The sequence below is a fragment of the Macaca nemestrina genome, assembly GCF_043159975.1.
Source record: "Macaca nemestrina isolate mMacNem1 chromosome 4 unlocalized genomic scaffold, mMacNem.hap1 SUPER_4_unloc_6, whole genome shotgun sequence".
NCBI lineage: Eukaryota > Metazoa > Chordata > Mammalia > Primates > Cercopithecidae > Macaca > Macaca nemestrina.
In genome coordinates this window covers 73,215-96,116 of record NW_027257560.1, presented here as the reverse complement: position 1 = coordinate 96,116, position 22,902 = coordinate 73,215, and the positions used below count along the sequence as shown (strand labels likewise).

At 51.2% G+C, this 22,902-nt stretch overlaps 1 long non-coding RNA gene across 1 annotated transcript in view; it reads right to left on the bottom strand.

Moving 5' to 3' along the window:
• LOC139361065 (uncharacterized) overlaps positions 1-10,605 on the bottom strand; it is a 107,978-nt gene extending 97,373 nt beyond the window's left edge. The window contains exon 1 of the long non-coding RNA XR_011618630.1: positions 10,069-10,605. This is a non-coding gene — a long non-coding RNA (uncharacterized lncRNA). The remainder of the gene's footprint in view (positions 1-10,068) is intronic.
• Positions 10,606-22,902: the final 12,297 nt, after the last annotated feature.

Genomic DNA, 22,902 nt, shown 5'->3' with positions numbered 1-22,902 from the left:
CTGTCCAAGTGAGCTCTTTAATTTTGGGACTTTTCAGACAGCTGTTTTTTTTGTTGTTGGTGGTGGTGGTGGTGTTCTGTTTTGTTTTTATTAAAGGGATCTATTACAGTTACAATCAAGAATATCCCAGGCCGAGTGTGGTGGCTCATGCCTGTAATCCTAGCACTTTGGGAGGCCAAGGTGAGCGAATCAAATGAGGTCAGGAGTTCAAGACCAGCCTGGACAACATGTTGAAACCCCATCTCTACTAATACAAAAATGAACCAGCCATAGTGGCAGGCACTTATAATCCCAGCTGCTCAGGAGGCTGAGGCAGGAGAATGGCGTGAACCAGGAGGTGAGGCTGCAGTGAGCCAAGATCGCGCCACTGCATTCCAGCCTGGGCAACACAAGACTGTCTCAAAAAAATAAAAATACACCAATACGCCCAGTGAGTTCTTCACCAACGTCAGATACATCAGTTTAAAGAAAAATAATATGAATGCATGTTTTTAAATTTCAGTGTTGAATTTAACCATATCTTTTAAGAAGATATGAAGATAGAAGTTCCCCAAGGATCGGGGGAGAAAAAAGCAGTTAAGAAAATGTTAAAACCTCAGGAGAAAAACAAGTATGGGGTAAGACCTCAAGGCAAAACTTTTTCCTTGCACTTTGATTTCAAAAGAACAGAGATGCCCAAAATATGAACTCTCCCATCTGCATTTTATATTCCTCTCTGTCCTTTGAAGGACTGGAGATGGGATCCCAGGTTCCAAAGAGCCCGGCCAGGGCTCACATCAGGCCAATTCCTCTACGTCCTTTGAAAGGCTGGAGATGGGATCCCAGGTTCCAAAGTGCCTGGTCACGACTCACATCAGGCGGCATCTTTCACAGCCTTTTACTCCCCTGACTGTGCTTAGAGAGCTCTGTGGCCCAATTTACACAAAAAGGTCCTAATTTACACACGTTCATCACTTTGAGCAGAGTCTCAAGAAATGAGACAAATATTGACACTCCACAGAAGCAAGTATTCTCTTCCGAAAAGTCAAGTGTCAGGTTCCCATGAGCCAGGCAGCTTGGTTACAGAAAGCACTGGCTGACTTGCTGGTTTAATGTTAAATGCATTTAAAATGTTAAGTGATCCGGCCCCCCTCCCAGTGGGTGTGTACGTTGAGCTGGTTGCAGTAGTGATGCACAGACCACGTGGTTTTGCTTCAAGCAGAGGACCCCACACCCAGGAAGAGGCCAAAGGACGGCATCGAGGTCTAGGACAGTTCTAAGGAGAGCTGCAGTCTGAATGCCTCGTCTGCAAATAGTCTCTCATTTCAGAGGAAATCACTGAACAGAGTTCGTAACACGTGAATTTTAAAAATTCATATTTCTAATTTCATCCCATTAGAACTTTTGAAGAACAGATGTGCACCTGCTCCAAGTCAATGAGAGGACACTCAGTCCCTCACAGGTCCTCGGCCTCCGCCTCTCACCTAGAGAACGTCAGCTCAAGCCAATCACAGCGCAGTGCGATTTTCTATAATATGCACGCCTGCATCTGAGCTGAGATGTGAATGTCTGGAATGTGCCTGCCAGGCCCAGGAAGAACTGCAGCAGCTGTGGGGACATAATCCGCTAAGGAATCAGATTTGGAGGGAACTCGAGGCAACTAAAACTAGTTCCACTGGTTTTTCTTTTTTTTTTTTTTTTTTTTGAGACGGAGTCTCGCTCTGTCACCCAGGCTGGAGTGCAGTGGCCGGATCTCAGCTCACTGCAAGCTCCGCCTCCCGGGTTCACGCCATTCTCCGGCCTCAGCCTCCCAAGTAGCTGGGACTACAGGCGCCCGCCACCTCGCCCGGCTAGTTTTTTTTGTATTTCTTAATAGAGACGGGGTTTCACCGTGTTAGCCAGGATGGTCTCGATCTCCTGACCTCGTGATCCGCCCGTCTCGGCCTCCCAAAGTGCTGGGATTACAGGCTTGAGCCACCGCGCCCGGCCTCCACTGGTTTTTCTTAGCAAGGCTTGACCAGGCAAACTGTTATCACTGTTGCTAATTCATGGTAATTGGGATGGGGACTTAACAGTAAGTAATTAGAGCAATTCTAGAATTTGCTACTCAATTACAATGGCACAGATTCCTGAGAATGGAAGAACTGTTGCCCAGGAATAGAGTTCAACAGGTCCTCCCCATACCCCAGGAAACATGACATTTCCATGCACCCCTGCTTTGTTCCCTGGCCACCTGATCTCAGCCGTCTGATGGCATCACTCCCCAGAGCTGGAAACACCTGACCTCTTGTCACCCTCCCATCTGCCCTGCTTTCCTCCAGCCTGGGATACTCAGGGATGCCCACATACAGGACCAGGAAACCAGGGTTATCCTAAACCAGTGCCTGCATTCAAAGTCCTCCATGGCAGGACAATCACCAATGGCCAATACTCCCAGAACCTTCCACCTCAAAACGGGAGCACATCTGGATTCAAGCTGACAACGCTGCATTCTCTTTGCCATGTACATATGGAGGCATGTCAGGTTCCACCTAAAGGTATCAAGTTTCACGCTGGTCAGGAGCCCAAACCTAGTCACTCTGCATGATCTCAATTCACCATCCACAGAGAAGCCTGCAGTTTTCCTCTGGTGCACGGTGTGGACGGTGGATGCATTTCCTCTGAAAACTTGGAGACGGGATCCTGGCCAAGGAGGCCAGTCACCCTAGCCCCTGCAAGGCCCAGACGTGCCCCTCTGCTGTCTGCACACAGTACCCAAGTCTAGCAGTGCTGGCTCTGTGGTGGGATCCATCTGGGCCTCAGAGGACCCGGGGCACAGGAACCGTGCAGCCTGGCTGTAGCCAGAGGCCTAAAGGATCCCCACGAGGCTCTCCAGCCAAGGTGCCCCCACCACAGGCAGAGCCATTCAAGAGAACTGCCAGCTGAACCGGAAACGTCCCAATCTGCTCAGCCAACACAGAAAGATAACAGCCACCTACAGCTGCTGAGCCCCGAAACGTGGCCACTGGGCCTGAAGGGCTGAATCCGGAATTTAATCTGTGAAGTTCTTTTCAAATGTGTTTGGCTATGTAATCAAATCTTTATTCTAATTAAATTTAAAGGAGCCTCTGGCTATGGGCTCCCTTGTCGGGCATCACAGCTCCAGGGAATAAGAATGGGAAGGAGACGCCCAGAGCCTCTCTGCATTCTCCGCCCTAATTCAGCACGTCATCATAAGGAAAGGCACTCCAGCAGGAGAGGCGTGCACAGGAAGAACTGGGTTGGCCCTGACACAAGCATGACCCCCATGGCATCACAGCTGCCTCAGCCAACAGGCAAAAGACAATGATGCCCACCTGGACAGGTCACCGGATGTGATGATGCACCCCAAGCCCTAGTCCCACAGCAGCCAGAGACCACCCGCTGCTCGTCCCAGGTGAAACACAAGCCCTAGTCCCACAGCAGCCAGAGACCACCCGCTGCTTGTACCGGGTGAAACAGGCAGAGCTGCCCGAGCCCTCAAAAGCAGGAAGAATTAAAGAGGCAATTCCCGTGATTCCCACAACACACATGACACTCCTGGGAGACAGACACAGGCTTCGCTGTGAAAGTGCAGAGGACAGTGCGGTTCCTAGGTGGGCTGCTTCTTCCAACGATCAGGGAAGAAACCAGATCCGTTTCCTTGTAGGAGAATCATTTGTACCATGATTAGACAGAAGGTGGCCGATGTTATCAAATCATCAAGCACTGCACGGCTGTGTCTCCAAGGCGGGCCTGGAAACTTCCAGCCACCCGCCTAGAGGCCACAGTGCTTACAATGGAGATACGGGTGACTGAGGTCTGGCTTCCTCAGGGAAGCCAAATTTGAACTTTCATCACTGAGGAATCGCTCATTTACAGTCACTCACCCTCAATGCAGAAGAGGGCTCAAGACACTGCACCAGACTTCAACACTCAGGGTTAGGGTCAGGGTCAAATTCACAAGATTTACAAAATGTATTTACTTGGGATGCCGGAAGAGATGTAGCTTCACACTGCCCCAGCTGCAGGGTTTGCTTAGCCCTTTCACCAGTGGATCTCACCAACAAACACATCCACGCCTCATCCCTGGCAGCACAGAAAACCACTTGGAAGACAGCCACTCCCACCAAGCTTCCTGACTTTGGTGTTTAAAATCTACATCATTTAAAATCTGTATCTCATACGTGAGATTACACTTCTCCGAACAGACATTGCGATTGTCATTTCACCCAAAAGGGCTTTAGGAAATGACACGCGGTCCAGACGCCAGAGGTCGCCGGCCGCCTTACTCTAGCCTAATTCCTTTGTGCCTGTATGGAGGCTTCACAGATACAGCCCGGTCACATTAATGACCATATGAGAAGCTCAGGGCATAGACGAACTCAGTGCTGAATTTTTCCATTTTTCGCCCTTTTGTTTTATCCAGAAGACAGCTGAGAGGCGCTCCGGCAGATCATCTCCTCGAGTATAATGACTCCAGCCACTTCTCTTCACCCCAGGTCACCCCTCAGTCACATGCTTTTGAGAAGCCAAAGTAATTCTGTTCTCTTCACTTGGGTTCCAAGCACTAAATTCCTCCGTTTTATCAATTAGATTATCAAGCAGCCGTTTGTAATCTGGACTGCAATCTGATACAAAATTTAAGGCTAATTTAGGTTGCGGTAACAGCTCCTATTTACGTTATAGACAAGGCATGAATGAAAACTTTAATCTGTTCATAGGACCAATTTTGTAAACAAACCAATTATTCAAGCAATGATTGTCTTCAGTTAGATGCAAATTTCTTTGCTCATAAAAGATTTTCCAGTAGGAATTTTTAAATCCATGGTCTGTGTTTCCTGAGCCTGTCTCTGCACCATCCCCTGAGTGCACAGCAGAACTTCTCAGGGCATCCCATCAGCAGGCCCACTGAAGAGAATAAGCCCACAGCCCCCAGCCCAGGAATCAAGTCCGAGCCCCAGCAGCCCCTCGTCCAGCCGGGACTTCCTCACCAGCACAGCACCCAGAGGTCTTCCAGGTTTAATGCCACGTGTGCGTGGAAAGTAGAGTGCTGGAAAGACCACAGGGGACATTCTACAAATGCAAATTCCCTCCTGGAACAGCCCAGCAACCCTCTGTACCGTCCCCAAAGTACCCATGCCAGGCAGGCATAGAGAGTCTAATGGGGTGCCTAGGAATCAGCATTTAACACGATTCTGATGAATAAAAAAGTTTGAGAGGCCGGTCAGCGAGGGGCTGCTGTGGCCTCCACTCATTTGCAGGCTCTGAAGAGACACCGATTCAGGTAACAGGCCAGACAGGACAGGACAAGGATGGGAAAGTGGAGGGCAAATTCCATGGACCACCAACCACCCCGCCATCCCCACTGAGACTCTGTGATTTAAGGAGAGGCAAAGCCAGGGAGAAAAGATGCTCGCACCATGCGAGGGACTGAGATTTCACCTAAAACGCACAGCATGTGGCTGAGGGCCAAGGTTGGGTAAGCCGGGAGCACAGAACGGGATTCACAGGCCCAGAGGTGCCCCCCACACCCAGACCCCGTGTAGACCTCCCAAGTACTGCTTGTGTCTCCTGCCTGGTTTATTTCCTTCCCCCCTTCTACTGTGTTGGTTTCTCAGCCGCCCCCCACCACCACACACCCCTTTCTACAAGCTTGGTGGACTGAAAAGGGCGGGGGGGGGTGGTAAGAGCTGGGCTCTGGGGCCAACGTCCTGCCTGAGACATTAGTTCCAACCCACCCAGCTGTGATGTGAGCTCGAGATTTCTCAAATGTGAGATGGGAAGGTAACTGAACCCACTTCCCAGGATGGCTGTGGAGACTGAGATCACATAGCCACATGTCAGCGTCCAGCACACGTGGGACCCCAGCCGTGTTGCCCTTGGTGGGAATCCCTCTATGCCCCCTCTGCTACCAGAGCCAACTCCCAGCAGTAGCTGTGGAGGGTGCATCCTCTATTCCCACTCCACTCACCTATCGCTCCACCCCGTGACCTGCCACGCAGCGGCCACCAGCAAATCCGGCCCCACTGGATAACCGACCACCACCAACCTCCCCCCACTTTGAGGCATCTTCCACTTGCAGTTCCGAAGCAGGGAGAAACCGCCCTCAAGGGCGCTCACCTGTTCCTTATTGCACGTAATGACCAGCCACGCAGGGCCACCAGCAAACCCGGCTCCACCGTCCAGGTTCTGGTGGGTTACTGCCCCCCTCCCCCACTTCCTCCGGCGGTGTCTGGGAGGCTCAGAAACTGCCCTCCAAGGGCACTCATCGGTTCCTTATTGCACTAATACCTCATTTACAGAAGTCCACTTTGACTTCCAGCACTGCAAGTGTGACAATTTAGGAATCCTGCTTGCAAGCTCCAAGAGCTTGAGGTCACGTCCACCTCACCAGCATCCCAGAGACCCAGCACTGTCCCACTCTGTGTTTAAAATTCCAAAATACTCTTTCAAAATGCTACTGGCATTTGGTTTGCACATAAAATGCTAAAAACCTTCCAGTGAAACAAATATCTTCAACAGTTGGATTCAATCATAACATGTGAGTTACACATCTGCCAAGTTGTAAAGCCTCATACATTTATAACATTTTATGTATGGTCAAACGGTTCATTAATATAAATTATGAAAGTCTCTAAGAAACAGATTTTTTTCTGGCATTAGATGGCCAAAGGAAAACTGGGTTCTGGTTGGCTTGCAGGCCTGTAGAGGCAGACATATCTGCTGACACAACCAAGCTCCTTCCCACTGACATGGCCGCATCCCAGGCCCCTCACCCGGACGCCCGCAGGCCCCTGGAGGAGCAAGCTGACCTGCCCACATTTCTCAAATACACAGCTGTTGCTCACACTGCAGATAGAGTTCAAGGCACGAGCAGGCCACCACGCTAAAAATACCACACAGCGTCCACGCCAGGTGACGGTGGTTTTCACTCCATCCCAAAAGCCCCATATATGAGTTTACAGCCATGATTACTACATGAATTTTTAGACCCTCAAGACATACTTTACTTTTATGCAACAAAGTTAAAAGACTATCACTCAGATATAGGCTCTGAAACTGTGGAATAATTATTTGGGAACAGAGCCTCTGCCAGATCAGGATAAGCACTTGGGACAACACCCCGTGACCTCGGCCCACACAAACCCATCCAGACCAGAGGCCTCTCGCACTGCTCTGTAATTTCTGTGGATTTCTGTAAATGAGGTATTAGTGCAATAAGGAACAGATGAGTGCTCTTGGAGGGCAGTTTCTGAGCCTCCCAACCACACGGCCACATTAAGGCTGAAGCCGCACCACCTCCAGAAACACTGTCCGTCGCCGAGGTGTGCCTGGCTTCTCCCTTTTTCCAGAACTTAACAAAACCTGAAAGGACAGGTCTGTGTAGAAAACCACAAACTACTTGCGATTCCTCTTCCCAGGTCAGGCTGTAGGAAGCTCGTCTCGGCCCTCACCGTGTTCTGACCTTGGTTCCCATAAGAAATAAAGTCAGATTTCTAGTCCCTGTCTCCTGGGCGGTGTGGCAGGCATACATACCTTCAGTTACATGAGGAAAGGCGTGGCGAGCCCCCTTCCTTCAGTAAAGCTGCACAGTTCCCCGAACCCTGATGCCATCCCCCTCACGCCACTGTGAACACCTGGACAGAGCACATTTCAATGCGTGCACCTTCGTGGGCTGGTTTTCTATTTCTCCACTAAATCACCCCAAAGTTAGCGCCCTGAACACTGACTTATTTTCTCCTATTTCTGAAAGCTGGAGTCCAAAACAGGTCCCACCAGCTAACGTCAAGGTGTCGACAGGGCTGGCTCTGGGGAAGCGACCGTCTCCTCGCCTCCCGCAGCCTCTAGAGGCTTCCGCATCCCCTGGTCCATATGGCACCTACTGTCTTCAGGACCCACAGCAGCCCTGACGGCCCCTCAGCAGGAAGACGCAGAATGTCAGGAGCCCGGGCTCCAGTGCTAGGGCCAAGCCTCCGCACCCTCCTAGCTCCTCACACACGCCCGTGCGAGCTAATAGAGATTCCACTTTAAGTAGTGTCACCTGTGTAAGGGGTAAGTGCCCAGCTGTGAACTGGTTAACCTCGCTCACACAGACCCCGGGAATAACCTCACAGGCCATGGACCACTTCACAATGAGTGACCACCTGCTCGGGGACCTCCATGGCCCAGTAGAGCCCTCCGGTGCCTCCCCGTGGACTCAGGGTCTGCAGCACCAGAGGGCCCTGGATAAAAAAGACAGCTCCCATGTCGGGAGGCACCCACCAGCGGTTGGGTTCCCGGTACTTTAAGTAGCCCAGGTGGACAAGCCGGGCCCTGTGCAACTCCATCACAAGAATAACGGCTGCACGTGGCGAGTGAACAGGTGACCACCCCTCAGCCCAGCTGGCCGCGCTAAGCACATCACCACCGTGACCTCCAATGAGACTCAGCTGCTGGCACAGTCCAGGTATCGGCCCCCAAGAACATTCTGGATCACAATTCACAGTAGTGATTGCGATCAGGGCCACACATGGCTGAATGTATTTACAGGAGGACGCCACAGCCGATCTGGCTGGACTGAGAACATTTCCCACTGTACATTCTTACAACACCATTTTATTTGCGCTTTATTAAACTTTTACGGCTTTTTTCTGCTTATCTACTTTATGGGAGTGTTTCTTGTTCTTATGACTGCAGTGATACTTTAAGCTACAACTATTAATGTGTAAAATTAGTTTGGAAGACGCCTTCTCATTAAACATTTCACAAGCAAGCAGTCAGAGGCACCTAACCTGGAGGCCTGTTTTCTTCTCTGAGCCAAACCTACATTGGACTCAAAGAAAAGGGCACACGGAGAGGGGCTGGATCTCCAGCGCCCATTCCTAGGGTGCCTCCTGTGGAGCAGATATGGAGGGAGAAGCCCTGGGCTACGGCACCGTCGTACTAAAGAAAAGTCCATTTGGGTAAATGTAAGTGCCAGACTTAAGAGATTAAGTAAACCATGAAAAGAAACCACTAACCACAGCTTCTCCAAAACAGAACTAAACTCCCTTTAGTTTGAATTGGAAAAGCAGAAGTGCTGATCAGGATACAAAAAAAAAAAAAAAAATGACAAAGTATCTGAACACAGGAGAATAATCAAGGGCCACTGTCTCTTCCTGTGTCAGTGGGAGCCTCGCATCTAAGCTGGATTTAGAAGGTTGCTGCTTTGGACTGAAAGTTATCCCCAAACCGTTTGTAAGCAAGTGGAGCAGAACGCTTCAATTATTTCAAGGTTTAGCGGTAAAGCTCTGTAACTCTCACAACTATTTTAATTGGTGTAAATTTTAAAGTGACTCAATCTGTTGGCTGGAGTATCTAACGGCTTACCCACGGGGTCATGTTGGAAAATTATTCCAATTGCCTTTTTTTCCTACTGAAGATGCATTTGAACGTTCTTGTAGTTTGCAGTTGGCTGGTTCTGATGTTTGGTCCTGAGGAGGTCCAAGTACCCGGAGGGGAAGAATCTGAAACCTCAAGCCATTCGAGTGCTGTCTGGGGAGATGGAGACCCCAACCCGAGGGCCACTGACGGACTCAGCACGGGCGCAGGGCCGCCCGAGGCAACGGGCCACGTATTTGCCGCTTACAAAACAACATAAGCACGCACCCCTAGTTGTGCACACACGCTCTGTACACGCTCACGTCTGCCCATACCAACACCAGCACACAGCCCCAGGTGTGCACACACGCTCTGTACATGCTCACATCTGTCCGTGCCAACACCAACACACAACCCCGAGGTGTGCACACACGCTCTGTACACATCTGTCCCACCAATGCCAGCACATATTCTGTATGCACTCACATCTGTCCCTGCCAATGCCAGCACACATCCCCAAGGTGTGCACACACGCTCTGTACACGCTCACATCCCTCTCTGCCAATATGAGCACACACCCCCAGGGGTGCACACATGCTCTGCACAGTCATGTCTGTCCCTGCAGCCTGAGTCAAATAGTCACAGAGAGGCAGAGGAGGAGGAGGAAGGACGCGATGGGCACCGAGGTCCTGGGCCGGTTCCCCTCCCTACCACGGGAGAGACCCCTCATGTGATCCTGCCGTCACTCACCCTTCCGCCTCCATCCGCCATTCTCCCACATGGATCAGGAGGACGCCCACTGCACAGAGCTGTGATGAGCATGAACAGAAGACGGCAGAAGCTCACGCCAATGTGCTGAGCACGGGGCCTACGGAGTGCTTCTTTCTGCTGTGGCTGACATCATCAAACAAGAGGCTGACACGAGAATGTCACTCGCTGAGAAACTGAAACCTGTGACCTAGGAGCCTCTGAAGGTCTAAGAACAAACCAACAAACCAAACGGTTTTGTTTGTTTTTCAAACACCATAGCCTGTTTTTTCTTTTTTTTCATGCTCTACCTTGGGTATTATTTATTTTAATTTCAAATTAAGTCCAATAAATACACAAAATCACAGGACTGAGCATGGAGCATTGTTTCACTTCATGTCCTCCAGCCTTTAGGACACATTAAGGAAAGACATGATTCCAGGATTCCCATTAGAAAGGCTGCCCTGAGGCACCTGCTGGGGCAGCCAAATTGTAGCAGTTGATGCTGACCCCAAGCTGCTTGAATGAAGCAGAAGATTCCGGAGGTCTCTTCTCTTCTGCCCCTAGCCCAGGAGAGAAGGTGGGAGGAGAAAGGTGAGAGAAGACAGGAAGAAGGAGGGGGGAGTGAGGGAGAGAGGAGGGGAGAGGGAGGGAGACAAGAGGGGGGAGAGAGGGAGAGAGGAGGAGGGAGGGAGGGAGAGACGAGGGGGGAGAGAGGGAGAGAGGAGGGGGAGAGAGGGAGAGAGGAGGGGGGAGAGAGGGAGAGAGGAGGGGGGAAGGAGAGAGGAGGGGGGAAGGGGAGAGGAGGGGGAGGGAGGGAGGAGGGGCATGTTCCATCCACCAAGGCAGTTGCACTGCGGAGAGAATGGAGGATGTGTTGCTTCTCAGGACAGCAAGTTCAAGCTGTTTATAATTGTTAGCGTAAACAGTGACCAGCTGAGGACAGGGCTGCAATTGGAGATGACAACGTTTTATTTTCATAGTTGATATTGGGGACCTGGACCTAAAGCACCATGCCTTACCCTTTTGCCAGATGGGCCAATGCCTCTCTCTACTTGACACTATTTGACTAAATACCCGATATTGACTAGGAATTATGAAGTGTATGAAGTGTCACCAAAGTCGAAAAGAACTGAGTGGGACCAACGCCGCACCTGGCGGCTCCTCGGTGGCTGCCGACGTGGCCCTCAGGCTGCGGGTGAGACCTTCTAGGGGAGCCCAGACAGCGGTGATCATCACAGCCACGAGTGCTCCAGTTGCCCCAAAACTCAAGCATAGCCTGAGGAAGGCAGCGCCCGCTCAGATCCCCGTCCGGGCTTGTGTGGCACACTGGAGAGGCACACGGCACCAGAACATGGCACTTTAAGTGGCTTTGTGGTGTGTAGGAACACAAAGTGGGGTCTCGAGTGGCTCAGAAGTCACTCCCACCAGCCTGCGGGACCCGGACGGCCCCTTTGGACTGGCTAGAGTCTCTCCAGGGCGGGCTCCAAAGTCCCAAGGATGAGGTGAGCGTCGGTCTTGCTCTGAGGAAGGACCCTGACAAGTATCCTGAACATGCGGGCACACAGCTGGCTGACTCATTTGAAGGGACCTGCTGAGCCACGAGCCAGGGTTGGCTAGAGAGAACTCAACTAACACACGAACCCTGCCCAGGCGCCCACCTGGGGCGCCCACGAGAAAACTACAGAAGCTGTGAAGACGGAGGTGTCCACAGGGCTGGGAGAATCCTGGGAGAAGCCGCACTGGGGACCGGGAGGGACGGAGGGCTGGGCCCCACAAGCAAACGAGGGAGGCTCTCGGTGCCCTGTAGACTCCTCTGCACTCACAGCTGCAGGCCTGGCTGGCAACACGACCTTGTCTGCAGGGGCCCAGGAGCACGTGTGTTTGGCAGGAGCTGCCCTCCTGGAGCCACACTACGGGTACCGTCATTTTAGAGGCAGGTACCTGATATCAGCTATGACAATCAACCATGCCACCCTGTATTACAGCCGTGTCCTCAGCGGGTCACTCTTTGTGCTGACAATTACGAAGAGTTTGAACTCACTGTCCCAAGAGGCAACAAGCCCTTCATTATCAGGGCCGCAGCTTCTGTGTAGCCCTCCACCCCCGCCGTTTCCCGTCGGGGCAACATGAAGACCCATGACGGTGACACAGAGCCAGTCCAGTAGCTTCAGTGCAAGAAAAATCACAAAAACTCAAACACATCCTAAACATGGGCAGTTGGTAGGAGCAGATTCCTCAATTCAACCTGTTCAGAGGCTTTCTGGGCTAGCACAGCTCTGATCACAGGCTTGCGCTTTCTGCTCCCCGTGAAGGGCGGCAAGGAGGCCGGGCTCTGCCATTCTGCAGGCTCTGCTACGTGGAACCTGCCCTGTGGCCTCGGTGGCCTGTGCCAGACAGCGTAACCGTCGCCCGCAGTGAACACTCGGCACAGCGCAGCAGGCTTGGGGAAGAACAGAAAGTGACCTCTAAGCCTGCAGAAGACGCTAAGCCACGCACAGCCTCACGCGCACTGCGTGTCAATCGCCTCCGAAGCAGGAACGAGCTCTTTATAGTTCCAGTAAATGCAAAGGCCGCCCTGGAAAACTGCGTGAACCTTTCTGACAACTCACAGGTGGGGAGCCACTGCCTGAGACACAAAGGTAAAGAATTAACCTGAAACTGCATATTGTAAAACTTATTTTTAAGTGGTGGCGCTGAATTTAAAAGACTCCCAAAAATACTGCATTAGAAAGTGACAGAGTGAAACCGTGAGGCTGACCACAGGAGTCCCTGGAAATTTCACCAAATGTTGTGTCAAAACTGGGAAACAGAAGAACCGCACCTGATGAAACATTCGATTAATCACTTGAGTCCTCCCCACATACGAAGCTCTGTAAAAAGTGTTCCCAGAAGGTAAAGTGAGCAGGAGGGCTGTGAACACACAAAGAGAGAGCCACTTCATCCACGGACCACAACAAAAGAAACGCTAACGAGTGCCGATGACACGCTGGAGTCCAGGGCTCTGGGTGCAGCTGGGACGGGGATACTCAGGGTCCCACTGTCCAGAAGGGAACCCAGGGTGGAAACACCAGGGAGCCTGTCCCAGGGTGCAGAGCCAGTGAACGGTGGTTCATACTGGGCCAATCCCAGCTGCCAGGCTCTGGGGCTCCTCGGGACAGAATCCTGTTGGCTTCACTCTGGGGTGAGAGAGGCGGCACCATCCCCCAAAGGCACCTTGAGAAGTGGTGTTACCCTCCATCCCGGTCCCCGGCGTTACCCTCCATGCCCCTGTCCTCGGCGTTACCCTCCGTCCCCCTGTCCCTGGTGTTACCCTCCGTCCTCTCTCCCCAGTGTTGCTCACCATCCTCCTCACCTCCAGGCCCCTCTCCCTGTCCTCCCTCACTTTCCTGTTCAGCCAGAGCACATCACATGTCTCTTCCCTTTTCAAGAGGCTCAGCTGCACCCAGAGGCATTCCAGCCTATTCGGGATGGGGCATACACCCTGGGGAAATGCCAGCACAGGGCCGGAAGGGCCTGAGACCCTCTCACTGTCGCCCAAGAAGGATGGAACAGCCCACAGTCACGCTGATTGTCAGGCAGGATGAAAACTTCTGTGTCCGAAATGCTCTTTTCACTGGAACTGTTCAGATCATTCGTGAACAAATCCGTTAAGTACCAGCAAGGGCCATTCCCACTTATTCTCTGGCTACAGTTTTCCACCCACCAGCAACCACACTCCTAGGAATTATCCCTAACGCACAATCAGCGCCTTGTGCCTTTAGGAAAACCTCTTTCTCTCCAGCTTTGTCCTCCTTCCACAAAAGGTGCCTCTGACTGCCTCACTCGCCACACTAGGATTTCACTCGGCCACGGAGGAAAATCTGCGTGGGGCTCAGAGGTGGGTGGTCCCTGCATGGGCAGCAGGTCTGTGACATCCTCCAAGGAGCCTGGCCCAGGCCTGCCTCACACGCCAGGACTCTGCCTTCTGGCCCTCGGGCCCCCGAAGCTGCTTTCCCTCCAGGTGTCATGCCCCGGGCAAGAAGGCTGGACAAGGGCCCAGGGCTGCTGTTGGTCGGGAAAGCCTCCTGACACTTCCCACTCCAGGAACCCCCATCAGCATCCCAGCATCTGGACCTGTGTCACCAGCCGCTCCGCCGTGCAAGACAATTGGATTTTCAGCTGGGTGTGCTGCTTCCCTAAACAAAGTAGGGTGTTGTTACTGAGGAAAAAGGAAAAAATTGGCATCCTCTGGGCAAAACTGCGACATCCAGCCACCGGTTCTCACCACCCCAGAGATGTCCACCCAGGGCAGATAGTGTCTTCAACCAAGCGCCACTGACCCAGAGTGCAGTAATTAGTACACTTTCACCAGAGTCACCCACTCCTTCACCTTTACACCCAAGAAAAACATGTTTGCCAGGCAAATTAGGTGTCCAGGAGGTGTAAGGAAACCCCAAGCCTGCTTTAAGCCTCAGACTTTTGAGACCGTTGAGGGCCGTGCACACTAGAGCAAGGCTGCACCCGAAAGCTCTGCTCCTGCCAGACATCATGGACAGACCGCACGGCTCAGCCACATGGACCCTTCCAGGGGACCTCCGTGGTACACGCAATGATTTACACTTCGTTCAGCCTCGAACAGACCACGCCCTCATTACAGGGTCGGTGGTCCACCTCCTGCCATCAGCCCCCCACCTCACCGACGGTCTGTGTCTGCATCTGAAATAACTTTGCTGTTTTACCTGGGTACCAAAATGCAGCATCGTGATGTTTAAAGGTCTTTAAATACCAACACTCCGGGTGCAGTCCTTGTCACTTAAATCGCTCACTCGATACAGGCCTCACTCACAACTCTGAGGTAGCTCATACCTTCCCTACCTAACCAAGGAAGAAACGAAGGCATGGAAGCTGCAGCTCCTAAGGATTAGGATTAGGATTAGGATTCAATCTAAGGATTAGATTAGGATTCAAACCAGTGATCTTCGTCACATGCTGACCTACCTCTCAGGCTGAGATAACGTTCAAAATTAACCAGGTAGAACAGCGTTCCATAAATCAGCTGGAAATGGTCCTTGTGGATGGGCCTGTGGTTACTCCCTGAAGAACAAGACCATTAGCCCAAAAATCCACCTGTGTCACACTCAAATGTTTACATATCCAATTATTTGTAAAATCACCCAATCAAGCATGTTCACAACCATTTAGAGCCATATAGATTGTCTGCTTTGCTGACAATCAACCCAAGACCTCTGTCGGCAAAGGGCACGGTGCCAGGTCCAGAGAAGGTGGGACAGAGACACAAACAGGAACCTCTCCATCCCTGGGAGCCTTGCTCTGATGGGCCCGTGAGGACATGGTACAGACCGCGGGGCACAGGCAGATGGCAGGCCAGAAGAACGGGCTGCATTGCTGGGAGGCAGTGCTTTGAGCTCTAATGGATGGAACACTGCTAAACAGCGAAGGTGGAGAGAGGGCATGAAGAGGCAGCAAAGCACAGCCAGCCTCGGGGAACCAGAAGCCACAGGGACATCAGGTTGGGTGCTGCTGTCTGCTGCCCACCGGCTGGGGGACTGTACTGGGCCTGGAGGGACATCCCTGACACTCCCCACAAGATGCCAGGGGCACCCCCAGCCCCAGGTGAGAACCACGGATCCCATGGCGAATGAGGCCAGCCTGTGGGAAGTGGGGCTGGGACAGTTCTGCACAGCTTAATAGGAAAGTTGGGTTCTATTTTGTGGGGTTTTGGACACGCCGATGGCTAGTCAGGGCTGTCCGTCAGGAAGTGATTTGAGGACAGACTAGAGAAGGGGCTGCCAAGGGCAGCGGAGCATTCGCTGCCTGGGTCCAAGGAAAAGGAAATAAAGGCTCGCGATGTGACAGTGGGGGGGAGCACAGAGGGAAGGAACTGGTGGAGACACAGGACTGGCCCCGCACAGGGCTTTGAGCAGCTTCCTGGGGGTCGTCCTATTAATTCTCCTCATGGCCCCAAGAGGCGGCTGTAAGGATCCCTCTCCTGAGGACAGAACTGCTCCAGAGCCACACAGCGAGGATCCACAGAACCAAGATCCGGGCCAGCTCCAAAGCGGGTGAACTTGACCCCTCACCCATGGTCCTGAGACAGGGATCGGAACCCCCTGGACACACAGACACAGGAACTGCAGGAAGGGGAAATAGACGCCCCGGACCAGTGGCAAGACCCAGGGTTTCAGCCCTCCAGGGCCACTGGGACCATCCACTGCACAGGTGGACACACGATGCTTTAACTCACTCTGGGGGAAGGAGCCCTCACTCTCAGGGTGGAGATCGAAGCTCAATCGGGCCAGCCTCCCTGCAGGGCACAGCCTGAGCCACACATGATGCTGAGGTGCCCCAACGTTGGGGTGCTCAGAGCCACTCAGCTGAGATCGTGGTGCTTTCTGTAACCACCCTCGTTTCTTTATGGTATAGATCTGGACTCCATCCTTTGCAATGTGTGGGGTTCTAGGAAGAGGCTGGCCAGCCGGGGAAGTGTCCTGGGCTCTGTCCCAGTGATGATGAACTTGGCTCCCCACAAGAGCAGCCTGTTCACCACAGTGACCCCCGGGGACCACGCCTGCACCCACCTTGCTGAAGATAATTCACTTCTCATCCGTGAAAGAATAAAGCTAGACTAACTCAATTTCACACTCACTTCCAACTTTAACAACTTGTGTTAGGAAATCAAAGACAAGGACTCTGACCACGTCACAAACCCAGGAAGCAAAACCCGAGACTAACGGAACGATGCCACCTTCGCAGTTCCGAGCTTTACTAGTTGTTTTTCTTTTCTGGTCTGTTTTCCTCTTTTGGTTTAAATAATTAAAGATCCTCGTTGACAAGAAAAAAAATTCTCTATGAAACTAAAAAAAATGGTTCTAATTAAACATTTAAACATTCTTCCATATGCTTTATAAACAGTTGAAATTACAGCTCTACTTACTGTTAAGTACTTTAACCAAATGAAAGATTAATTATACAGACTGGTAATTATAAAAAATAAGGCTACATATTCATGGCATCATGAATAATTAATAAGAACTGTTTGATTTCATTCAGACCAGGGATTCTGTGCTAATAGGCTCTCAGCTGTCTTGAAATAATGGTGAAATTTTAAAATTACTTTTGTACTTAAACGTGTCCGCAAAGTGAAGCACAGCAGCTAACATCCATCGTGGTGCCCAGCAGAGCGACCCGCCCTACTATGTATGGCCAACACCCTGATTCCCGAGGGCTGCATCCCAGGGCTGTGCTAGTGCAGAGAACGTTCAGGAAACAGACCAGGTGGCAGGAGGGGGTCTTGTCCTCAAGGAACCTCATGAGTCTTGCTAAGGGGACAAACAGCGAGAGAATGAAACCGGCAGCCACGGAAAACGGACAGCGATGCCCAGGCCTTGCCATGCATACCCGCTCACTGGCACCTCCCTGAGACCCGTCTGGCACAGGCAGCGGCAGGGTCCGGCCCTTGGAGCGCAGGGATGGCAGAGCAGAGCCATCAAAGCGGGCGGCATGCCGACAGTGGCTTCTCCGCAAGAGCTCCTGGCTCTCAGGTAGCTGAGGGCTCCTCAATGGGAAATTCTGGCGGAGCTCCAGGGGAAAGCCGGTGGGAGGCCCATCTCCTCTGCCCCCATCTCCTCTGCCCCAACCCTGGAAGAGGGTCAGATATCAATGCTAACTCTTGTGCTGACTCAATTAATTCCAACAATTCAGAAAACAAACTTGCTTTAAGTATTAATTTCCTAAAAAGAACTAACATGAATTCAAATAATTCACATAATTAAAATGATTTTAATTGTTAATTTAATTAAAACATCTCCGTTTTCACAGCATCATGTACCTTGGTACTTTCTCCTTATTGCATTTCCCATCTTCCAGGGCAGGTTTCCTTCCACCCAGGGTAGCAGCGACTCTGGTGTCTCGGGTGTTCCCAGGCTTCCGTCAGCCCCTGGGGGGCTTACAGTTCTGCAGCGGTCTCCATCCTCATTAATCTGCATAAGAACATCCGTCCGCAGGGATGTCCTGTGGCCCCGTGGCCACATCTGACGTGCAGCTAAACGCTGGGCGTGTCGCCTGGTGACAACAGATGACACAACTGTGGGCAAGGTAGCACCTCTGGGCGCCGACACTCTCGATGAGTTTTTTACAAGACCATTCTTTAATGGGTGAACCCTGACAGGAAACACTAAAGATTGTTTTTAACTATTTTTATATCGAGACAAATCTTTATCAAACGTTCACTCAATGCTAAATGTCACTTCTCCAGCCAACCCCTTTAAGAATACCTAAAACTTAAGACTGGAATGACACTTTCAAACACATACTCTACTCATGCATTCTCGGGAGCAGAGAGCAGCTTAATATTTTCACGATACACAGGCATGAAGTTTGGCGAAGTCATTTTAATATTTTTACCTGAATATTTTAATAAAATCAGAAGATCATTTTCACTCTAATACTCTACTTACAATGTAATTTTCCATTAAATAAACAGTCAATGTTCAGTAACCCACATGCTGATAAACTTTTGAAAACTTTAGAAAGTATTAAGTAAAATCAAAGATTACTTTTAATTTTCGAGCTGGCAAGAGCCTGTGTCAGGGACCAGAGTTGAGATTGAAGAGATAAAAGCACGATTATTTTCTTAAAGAAAAGCGAAATTCGTAAAAGAGACCACGTGATTATATAAAGCAACACAGAATCCGTTTTCCGAAAAGGCAAACGTGGACCACAGAACACCAGCGTTGCCCGTGATGAGAGAAACAGTTAAAAGGAAGAATTCACGGTGGCCCAGCATAGATCAGGTGTGGAAGGACAGAGAGGTGATGAAATGATCCTCCTTCTAACTTCCCAGAAAGGCACAAATGGCCAGCACTGTAACTGAAGACCACGCAGGCACCAGCGTGAACTCAGACTCCATGGCCAGCATCGTAACTGGAGACCACATGGGCAATGGTGTGAACTCAGGCCCCACGGCCCACACCGTAACTGGAGACCACATGGGCACCAGTGTGAACTCAGACCCGACGGCACCTGCCTGGGCTGCTCCAGCCACCACCAGAACCTGTTCTGCAGCTGAACTGGAAGCTGATTCTGGAAGGAACTGAGAAGCATGAGGACGAGATCCTTCTACCTCAACAGGGATCAATTTTTTAATGATTTCTTTCTTTTAGAAAACTGTTAATAAAATACTTTGTTCCAAAATGACCAGGATTTCAGCAGCCTCTACGTTCCTTCAAGTCAATCAAAGCTTTCAAATAAAACCCGGGGCCGCCTGTGTACCTAAGAGCCTGGGCACTGAACATTCAGACAAAACGTCCAGGGTGAGAGTGTTCACGTCCCAGCGTATGTGTTTGAAAGCAGAGAACTGAGATTCTTCTGGGTTAATGCAGGCGATTGGGCCAAAACACAAGGCACATCCACCTGTGAATGGGATGAGCTCCCAGCTGGCTGCGCAGAGGTTGTAGATATGAAGGAACTCACTTCCCTGCACACTGAAGGGCATCAGCATCTCCACTTCGACCGCACCTGGGCTCTGCTCGCCCCTCACAAGCTAGGATGACAGTGGCTGCTTGTGGACAGAATGTCAAGGACGGATGGACAGACATCCTGGACAGACACTGTACAGAGACCAGGGGCTGGGCAGGGGGAAGTGGCACAGCCTTGGGGCCAGCAGGGGCGAGGCCAGGAAGCCTCAGTGAAGGCCTGCATCTCCACATCCAACAGAAGCAGGAGCGGCCACCCAGTGTGGGCTGCAGCTGCGGTGAAGTGGCCAGTGGGACATAGCAGGAGGCCGTGGCCAGCCTTACCCCCAGCCCGGGAGGAGGGGCCCAGCTGCAGACACTGCCCCAGGAGCCGGCATCCTGAGCCCCCAGGGAAGGTGGGAAATTGCCCCTGGGCACTGGGCGCTCAGGCTGGAGGTAGTGAGAGGCCCCCAGAGGCTGCCTCACCAGCCCAGGGGAGGTTACTTCCAGCCCAGAGGCTCAACAGGGCCCTTGGTGGTGAAGCTTAACCTTGTCCTCTGACAGAGGACCATCGAGACAGAGCCACTCAAACCTCTGCCAAGCTCTGCACCCAAGTGAAGCTGTTACCACAGATGCTGAGGCAGGCAGTGCTCATCTCAACTCTGTACAAGTGGTTTCTGTAGCCAGTTCTCCAAATTCTTAATGACAAACCACACTAAACGTGTTTTCAGTATCACCTATGCTCATAGCTGTGTATAAAATAACTATCACCAGGAAAACTAGGTGGTGATCCCAGGAGGAGGAAATCCCCACGACGAGTCAAGAGAACACCAACGGACCGTTGGCTCTTCCCGGCTGAACCCAAGAGTGCTTGGCTGGGCTCACTTCCGTTCTAATTTCCAGATTTATTTTTACTTTCCCACCATTTCATTATGAAAATGTTCTAACATATTTAAAAAGTGGAAGAACAGTACAACGAGTGGTCAAGTTTTCTCCACACGGAGCTCCAACAACTGCTAACATTTTGTTAGATTTGCTTTCTCACTCTCTCTGTAGATCAGACAGAGAGACAGATTTGTTTCTCCTCTGGAGCCACTTGAAGTGAGAGGCTCCTGCTGCCTCACGGAGTCCTCAGGCACACATTCCCTAGGCATAAGGGCCCCTCTGCAGACGCAGTACCATCATCGGCAGACAAGAACGATTTCAGAGCATCGCTGTCCAGGTTATGTTCAGGTAGCACAATCGTCCCGAAAACGTCTTTTCTATCCTGGCCACACACTGTGCCGAGTGACTCTCCTTCCCCGTCTTCGTCAGGAACAGCCTCGCACCCCTTTTATCTGTGATCTTCACTTTTCGAGAGTCCGGGGCCATTGTCCTGTAGAATATCCCCTACCCCAGAGGCATCTGTTTCTAGGGCCATCATTAAATTCCCTACTATGCACCTCCATTCCCTGTAAACAGGAAGTTTCAGTCTCGAGGCGCGATCACCTTCTGTCAAACTCTTCTCGGCAGCTTCCGGGTGAGGCTGCTGGTTCACCAGGGGCGCGAGCTCCTACTCCTGGTCACTGACGGCGCGGCCGCGACCAGCACCACACACCGAATCAGAAACGTCTGGAGGGGCCACCGGCAGCCGAGACACCTGGAGGTGTGAATGGCACAGGCGTGGGGCAAGAGCAAGGTCAAATCATAACGGAACGTCTGATTCCAGACAGTCCTACCTGGGTAAGATGGTGACATCTCCCTAGCAAGTATCTGAAGCCAGAAAGTACAACAGAAAATTCACGACCTGCCTTCGTTCACCCAGGCTGCTCTAACAACACACCACAGGCTGGGTAGGGGCTGGCGAACGACACAAGTTCATTTCTCACAGCTCTCAGTCTCAGTCTCAGGCTGGAAAGTTCATAGTCAAGGCCTGACAGGTTTGCCTGGTGAGGGCTTCCTGGTTCATAGACGGCGCCTTCTCACTGGGTCCACACACCGTGGAAGGAGTGAAGGAGCTCTCTGTAGTCCCTTTTTTGAGGGCACAAATCCCATTTATGAGACCCTCACGACCTCCTCACCGCCCAAAGCTCCCCCTCCTAGCACTATCTCCTCGCGGGTGACGATTCCAAGTTGTGAATCTTGGGGAGACACAAACATTACAAAAGCCCATCATTTAATTTTTTTAAAGGCATTTTTGCTTCTACAAAGTCTCAAGATAAAATGAAAAGAAAGAGGTCTGAGTCAATCCACACAGTTCTCCCAAAAAGGCAAGTGATCAATTGCCACCACTTTTTATCCGAGACCCGCTGGGTGCCCCGGTCTGCACGACTAATCCTAAATCACCATCCTCTCCTCTGCCACTCAGAGGTCAGAGTCAGTCCAGAGCTTAACACCAAGGCAGAGCTACTGAATGACACCAGCTAATCCAGTAAGACAAGCCAAGACTCCTACCCAAGGCCTGATACTTCCCCCAGGGAAACATGGAAGGGCCAGACACCTGGCAGCCCTTCCTTCCTGCTCTAAAGCCCCAGAGACACAGCCCCGCCAGGTGTGTGTCTCGGGCAACGCACGGTAATGTCAGCTGGGCACCGAGTCTGAGAACATGTTCCCAAGTAAAAATGAAAACAAGACTGCTGAGAAAAGTTCATGCTTAATCACCTCTGTGCTAAATTCTAAATGCAATGTTATTTCAGAGCTAGGTGGAAGTAATTCCTTAAAAATATATATATGAACAGTGACTAGCAACCAAGGTGATAAGTACTCAATATGTGTTTGATGAATAAATGAATTTTTAAAATTTATGAAAAGAACACACTCTATTTAGGAGAATTCTATTTAATCGGACGTCCTAACCATACAGTGGCTCCTTCGTGCTGACAGCAGAGTTTGCTTCAGTTAACTCAAAAAATGGTAAGTCACTCTAACAGGAAACCAAAAGGCTTTACAGAGAGTCAAATTATGGTGCCAATTCAACTGTGCATGGCAATTTCACCTTAATATTTAAATTCCTGAAGCACCATACTCAGAAAACAAGACATAACATACATAAATGCATCGCCTGAAGCACCATCATCTAGAATTTGACAAAGTTTGACTGTGAGTTTCAAGAAAAGGGCTGACGAGGTCAAGAAGTTCCTTCCCCTCTCCACTTACCTCCCATTTTGGTGACCAACTTAATGCAGAGAAATTCCTGTTTCAGGTTTACAGACATTGAAGCAATCCTGGTATCTCTTCCCCCAAGACACCAACAGGCTGAAGTCTGCAGGGTGCACATACTGAAAATCACAGGAGCACTGGAGAGGCGGAAAGAGGTGCCCGTGAAGATGTCATCCTTTCCAAGACAGGCTCTGATTCCGCCTCCGGGCCCTTTTGCAAAAAGCCATTGCTACAAATTCACAGC